The sequence below is a fragment of the Schistocerca nitens genome, chromosome 3, assembly GCF_023898315.1.
Source record: "Schistocerca nitens isolate TAMUIC-IGC-003100 chromosome 3, iqSchNite1.1, whole genome shotgun sequence".
Taxonomy (NCBI): domain Eukaryota; kingdom Metazoa; phylum Arthropoda; class Insecta; order Orthoptera; family Acrididae; genus Schistocerca; species Schistocerca nitens.
Window position 1 is genome coordinate 507,114,102 of NC_064616.1, and position 6,000 is coordinate 507,120,101.

Genomic DNA, 6,000 nt, shown 5'->3' on the forward strand with positions numbered 1-6,000 from the left:
GCGTCGACGATGACCATGGACTACTTCGCACCTCATATCCAGCATGGTAGCCAGTCGTGCCGTGGGGTCGCCACGTACCCTGTTGGTTGTAGCCCCCTGACCACACAGGGATCGCTCTGCTGATGATGCCGGCGCCGTTAACTCCCCAGATATGCCAAGGGGTACATGCTCATCCCCCGGGGCATCGGGACTCTCGGCCAAGGCCATCCTGCCAGGTGGCCTTTGCTGCGGCTGCCCCTGGTTGGAGTGGGTGGCATCAGTGCGGATGACATGCAATGAAGTGTAGACCATCTCTTGCTGGTGGTGAAACACCAGCAGTCTCTAAATGATAAAGAGGTCAATTCAATGCACAGATGTATGACCCCAAATCGTTCCCCTCCCTGGCCACACCATGGGAGGAACGTCAGGTTAAGGTTGGCAGCAGATCGTATTCGCCCAGTGCCTTGTATGTTAGAGAGCTGATGGGAATCTTTGACAATGAAGCTAAAGTTTCTTGTTGAGCGCTTAGAGAAAAAGTTCGGGGAGGTGGAGGGCTTGTCCAAAAAGAGATCTGGGTCAGTCTTGATCAAAACAGCATCCTCTTCCCAGCCACGGGAGTTACACGCTTGTAACAAGCTGGCGATGTTTCTGTAACCATCACTCCTCATAAGAGCTTAAATAAGGTCAAGGATATCATATCTCAGACCTTCTTTTGCAGTCTGACGATGAGTTGCGCGCCAATTTAGAGTGGCGAGGTGTAAATTTCGTCTGGCACGTCCACTGGGGGTCTGAAGGATAATCAGGTTGCCACTGGTGCCTTCATCTTGACCTTTGAGGATGATACATTGCCCGAGAAGGTTAAGGTGGTGGTCTACTGGTGTGATGTAAAGCCTCGTATCCCTCCCCGATGTGGTGCTTAAAGTGCTGGAAGTTTGGCTATGTCTTCCTGTTGTACTTCCAGCGTCATATGAGATTGCGGATGCCCATCACATCCTAATACTCAATGTTCCCTGCCTCCCATCTGTGTCAACTGTGGAGAGCACCATTCGCCTTGCTCGCTTTACTGGAGGATTCTCCAGAAAGGAAAATCGTGGAGTGCAAGACCCTGGACAGACTGACATACACTGAGGCTAAGAAAATTCGAACGCCTGCGTCCTGTGCGTCTGACATCTTCAGCCGCTGCTACAACAGTTGTGGCACTGTCAGCTCTGCCAACCCAGGTCACCTCTCAGAGCGGGAAGACTACACCTGCCCTCTTGATGGTGGAGAGCATTTCCCTCCCTGTTACTCCTGCGCTACCTACTTTGGGAGAAATACACCCCAACCATTGGGGACATCCATCCCCATTTCTAAGATGGAGAAGAGTAAGTCGTCTTTTGCTTCTCTCGCAGAGGAAGAGGTCCCTTCGGTCACTCCCTTCCCAGGTTTCTTCTAGTGGGAAAGACGACACCTGTCATTGGTTGAAGAGCCCAAAAGCAGCTGGTCATATGGCTTCAAGCTCAGTCTGTCAGAGACCGAGCCAGTGAAGTTCACCCAGCCATGGAAACCCAAGGAGCAGCGATAGAAATCCAAAAAGAAAACTCCTAAGACCAAGGAAATTGCAGTGGAACCCACACCACCGCTACATAAAAGCACTGCGGCTGAGGATGGGGTGGAGATTCTGGCGTCCACTGACGCCTTAGATCTCGCCAGACCCTCTGACACATTAAATATACCCCCCAGGGGGTCCACAACTCTTTTGTGGATACGTATCGAGCCTTTGTCTGGAGACAAACGTTTGAAAACTCCAGGATCCTGTGTCCTTTGTTTTTCTCCATCCTCACGCATCCTTCCTTTATTGGTCTTTCCCTATGTTCACTCTTCTCCTTGATTTCATGCCCTTACTTCTCTCTCTGCCTCATTCTCCTTGCTGTAGTCTCCTTTTCCATGTCGTATTCTCAGCTTCGGCGTTGGATATTTTCTTCTATCCCTTCCTCCTCTCTCTCTCTGTCTCTCTCTCTCTCTGTCTGTCTGTCTGTCTGTCTGTCTGTCTGTCTCTCTCTGTCTGTCTGTCTGTCTGTCTGTCTGTCTGTCTCTGTCTGTCTGTCTGTCTGTCTCTCTCTCTCTCTCTCTGGCCTGGCCCAGGGAGAGGCGTCATCGCCTGAGCTGTGAACAATCACATAAGGCGGGAGTGCCCTCTCAGAGGGCACCCACAAGGAAGGAGTGCTGTCAATCATGGATTCATCCGCGCAATGGATTTCTCCTTCCTCCCTGTTGTCTGCCCAAAAAAGAAAGCGAGGTGAAACTCCTGTTCCAAAAATTCTACCACCAGAACTGAAGTTTCTTGTCACAAGATCTGATGGTCAGGATTTCTCAACAGCCAACCCAACAGCAGGAGGCATTGCACCGATGTACGGTGTGTTTTATGTCGTCGTGTTTTTTATGGCACGCACATTGGTCGACACTTCCCCATAATAAATTGTGGGACGTGAAAGCTCTTCCCTGTGCTTGGACCTCTTCCTACCGAACGCGTTGTCGGGAGGAGGTAATTTTAACTAGACTCCGGATAGGGCACTGACTGTTTAGCCATCGACATCTTTTATGCGGCGATCCTCCCCGCTCTGTCGCCCCCCCCCCCCCCCCCCCGCCTGTTTCCTAAGTCACAGACCGGGCGCTAATGACCATATCAGTTCTGCGCCCTAAAACCGAAACAAAAAAAAACACAGAGTTCGCTTTCGTCACTTGCTTCACCAACTTGATTTTACCCTCCCTACGACTTCTCTAGTGGGTGAGAGCCAAACGCCACCTTGACTCCAGGCTCAGGTTCGCGTTCATCTTGAACTCAGCTCGCTCCCAAGGGACAGGACCACGGATTCGTTTTACCGCTCGAGATTTGTCGAAAGTCGTTAGAGGCTCGCTAATAATGGATTTATTTACACAGATGGGTCAGACTGCTGCTGGCGTCGGATGTGCTTTTGTCGTTGGGATGATACCTTTCAATACTGGCTCCTTGACTAATGTTCAAGCTTTAACGCTGAGCTTTTTGCTCTCTCTCTCTCTCTCTCTCTCTCTCTCTCTCTCTCTCTCTCTCGCAGGCTGTTCACTATATCCGCTGCCATCTACGTTCTCCCTGTGCCATCTGCTCTGATTCTATCGGCGCCATTCAATCTGTGACCCATATTCGGACCACCCTCTCGTGCAACGAATTCAACAGTCCCTTCAGTCGCTAGCTGCTACTGGCGCTCGTCTTTTTTTTATGGGGTTCCTTTTTTAAGTTTCATCATATTGGCATGAGGCTTGGTCCTCTCTCCATGAAAATAAGCTTAGGGCCATCAAACCGATCCCAACGGCTTGGACGACCTCACGCCCTTCCTGGCGAGAGGGGGTCATTTTGGCCAGGTTGCAGATTGGGCATAGCGGATTTAGCCACCGGTACCTGTTGTCCGGTGACCCCGCCCTGCAGTGCCCTTGTGGTCATCCATTGACGGTGCGCCCTGATGACACTCGTATCCTTAGTTTTAGTAAATTGACAGACTTGTCCAAAAAGATCGTTTGTTTTATCTGTGTCTTTGTAAGTACTTTCTGGTGTTGCCGCCTTAAGTTTTTCTACGCTATTAGTGCACTAACGTTTCTGACTGGGCGCTAATGACCTTAGTAGTTGAGCGCCATAAACCACAAAAAAACATTGGATATAGACTGCACAGGCAATAAATCGGTGGCAGCAGGTGACTGAGGCGTAAGCTGCCTCATTAAATGTTCCATGCCTTCGCAGTCTCATGATGTGATCCTCCAGTGGAATTGGGGCGGTTTTTTCCACCGCCTGGCTGAGCTGCAGCAACTGTTAAGCTTTACACCTGCTATATACATTGCCCTCCAGGGAACATGGTTCCCAGTATTGTGGACCCTGCTCTCTGCAGCTGTAAGGGATATTACAGGAACTGTAGCGACTGTAATAGTGTCAGGTGGAGTTTGCATTAATGTCCTAAACTTGGTCTGTAGTGAACATGTGCCCCCTTCAAACCCCCTTTGAAGCAGTGGCTGTCATAAGCACGACACAGGAAATAACTGTCTGCAATGTATATCTTCCTCGAGATGGTGCATTACTTCTGAATGTATTAGCTGCACTGATTGATAAACTCCCTAAACCTTTCCTACTTCTGGGAGATTTTAACGCCCATAACACCTTGTGGGGTGGTACCATGCTTACTGGCTGAGGCAGAGCTGTCGAAACTTTACTGGGGGTGTGGCACTATACCGCAATCTTGGAAACGGTACTTTGGGCCAGAAACCGCCTAGTGGTTGGGTGACGTCACGGCTGCAGTCTTGGGTGGCGCCACCCATTGGTTGTCATAATACTACTGAGGACGCTCAGACTGTCAGGTATACCTTCATTGGCACAGACTATTTTAGGTATTGGCTTCTGGAACATTGATTAGTATTTACATGGGGCTCTTTGCCGTGTCGGGCCACGCAGTTAATCTGACACAGGCTGTCCAGTTATTTGCTCAAACACTCTGGCCTTCAGAGCCTCTGTGCTACACACAATCAATCCCTTAATGTAACATGTCCAAGAAAGCTTGCACTTTACTCTTGATGTTTGTTGCTCCCTGCTCACTTCAATCACATGGCAAACGAAGCTGCTGATGCTACTGCCAAGGCTGCAGTCCTATCTTGGCCTACTGGTTTCTCTATTCCTTCTAGTCTGTGTTGCCATCTTCAGCAGGTGGTGTCACTCCATCACCAGTGGTCTTCCCTTCACAGGGACAAGCTCTGAGCAGTTAAACCTCTCCCAGTGGCTTGGCTGACCACCTTTCAGCTCTCAAGCTTCCTAAACATTTTAGCTAGGCTGCATATTGGCCACTGTCGTTTTAGCCATCGCCATTTGTGATCCCCACAACTTTGTGCTCATCGTCATCAACCTTTGACAGTTCAGTGTCCTGACTGAATGCCCTTTTGTAACCACTTGAGTTGTAATTTTTGCTGTCTGAATTATTGGCCGTTTTAGTGAAAGACGCATGGTCTGTTGACTGAGTTTTACTTTTTATGCGACATACAGCAGTTTTTGCGCCCTAGAAGTCCTTTTTTGGCCCTCCAGGTCTCGCTGGGATTCTGGAGAACGAACGTGCTGTCTTTGCCATGTTGGCTACCAGGACGCCGATTTTTGGGGAAGGGTATACTGGAATTGGACCTTCAATCGACTCTTTCTTAGAGGCTTGTAAAGCACTATTGGTATACCCTAGTTTCTCTCAACAATAAAAGCACTAAAAGGAACTCTGACAATGTGGCGTTCTTCTCTTCATGCTGCTTGCATGGAATAAAGTAGAGTAGACTTCACAAAGGCCACAACTGGCTGAGACATTGCCGCATACGTTGTTACGATCTACCCCACTGTTGCTGTGGTGCTCATCTGATGGTTGCCTGTACCCCATGAGCTCGCCCTATTTTGCCCACGTTATGGCGAAACGTTAAACTTGACCCATTTCGTTTTGTGCTAGTGGATGATGCCAAAGAAGCTGATGGTTTTGTTTTACCTGTGAGGGCGGATTCTACTGTGGTAGGCATGGTATATTGCTGTTGTCAGCTGCTAGAGAGATTGGAGGGATGCCCTGCTGATTGCTCTGATGCAGGATCCCCATGGCTGCCATTATTAAATAGGGTGGCCCAGCTCCTGCCCTCCCAGGTTTTTAATTAAGTCTAATGCTGATTTGCTGTCTTTCCTTGCTACTGTTTCTAGTTGTGATGATCGAAGATGAGAAAAATCTCCTCTGATGCAGAGGATGAGTCTCCTGCAACTTGTGCAGAGGGTCGCGAACTGCTTTATGGGCAGTACAGCTCTCACCTTCACCCTCTCACTCCTCCATCTCTGCTTATCTTTTGGCTTTATTGATTTTCTGTTACAATTGGGTTTCTCAGGATTTGTCTAAGGTCCCATTCCTCTCTGAGGACTCTTCCCAGCTTGACGCGTTGCATGGATTGATGGCGTTGTAGTTTAGTCCCTTTAACCCACTCAAGGCATTCCAAATCTTTGGTCAGAAAGAGCTT

General features: G+C 49.2%; 1 protein-coding gene across 1 annotated transcript in view; it reads left to right on the forward strand.

Moving 5' to 3' along the window:
* Positions 1 to 6,000, forward strand: part of LOC126249306 (aquaporin AQPAe.a-like) — a 142,332-nt gene that overhangs the window by 75,230 nt on the left and 61,102 nt on the right. The window lies entirely within an intron of this gene.